Here is a 1,201-nt window from a genome sequence, read left to right on the forward strand (position 1 = left end):
GATGAGATGGGATGGGAGGGGATGGAACAGGATGGGATAGGGCAGCCCCGATTCTTTGCCCCCATGTAATGCTTGGCCCTCCCCAGACACACACCAGGATCTCCCCTGGGACAGGGACCAGGTTTGGGGACACCCAGCTGTACCCCAGGATGCTGGGTGGGACCCTGGGCTGCCCTGGAGTCACCTGCAACCCCTGGCCTCACTACCAGGGTCACCTGGGGAGGCGCTGCACAGGAACCCACCCAGACAGGCCATGGGGTTCCCCCCCAACATCTGAGTGGCGATGGACTGCACAGGCAGCCCGGGGGGTGCGGCAGAGCCCAGTGGAGACGGCAGCACCCCCTCCTGTCCACCTACCACTGGGCATCAGCTCGACCACCAGCTTGGGGTAGGCGATGTTGGAGCAGCCCACAGCGGCCCCGCACACCCGGGTGCACTCCTCGGGGTCCACACAGGCCACAGCATCTGGGGGACAGAGGCAGGTGACACACCAGGACCCCTCACAGGGTGGGGGACAGCCCAGAACCCCCTCCTTCCCCCAGCACCCCTTCCTACCAGGCTAGATATTGGCCCCTCACTATGGCCATGGTGCCCAGACCTTGGCAGGGGACTGGGGTGGGAAGCGGGGACCACATCGTGCATGGAGGTCCACCTCTGCCTCGTTGCCCCCCATCAGCCCTAACACGGGCAGGGTCCAGCACAGCAGCATCACCCTCACCTTCTGCTGCCTTGCACCCAGCCCGGCTCCGGTCGGACCTACCCCTGCTGAGCCCTCCCCACATTAAAGCCGCCAACAGCCACCCCAGGGGGACCCCCAGAGCCAGGATGGACCCTGCCGGGACCCGGGGCTATGGCTGGAGGCAGCACGGGGCCAGGAGGGTTCGTGCACCGTTGCGGCAATTACCTCCGTACGGGCAGCACCCAGCAGCTCCCTGGGACATGCGTGGTGGCCTGCCAGGACCCGTCAACGCCCCATTAGTTCTATGTCTCAACGAGCGCTGAACCCTCTTTTTTTTTTACGTTGTTACACTCATAAAATATTGAAATGCATGGAAATTAATGTCAGGCATAAATATGGATGGGCTGCTCGGCTCTCCGGTCTGCGTCCTCCCGCCCCAGGAGCACGGGGAGTAGCAGGCAGCGTGATCCCCACACATGACCGGGAGCATCGTCCCCATCCTCCTGGGTGGTGACCTCCCCC

Source organism: Egretta garzetta, unplaced genomic scaffold, assembly GCF_000687185.1.
Source record: "Egretta garzetta isolate BGI_Z169 unplaced genomic scaffold, ASM68718v1 scaffold42, whole genome shotgun sequence".
Lineage (NCBI taxonomy): Eukaryota > Metazoa > Chordata > Aves > Pelecaniformes > Ardeidae > Egretta > Egretta garzetta.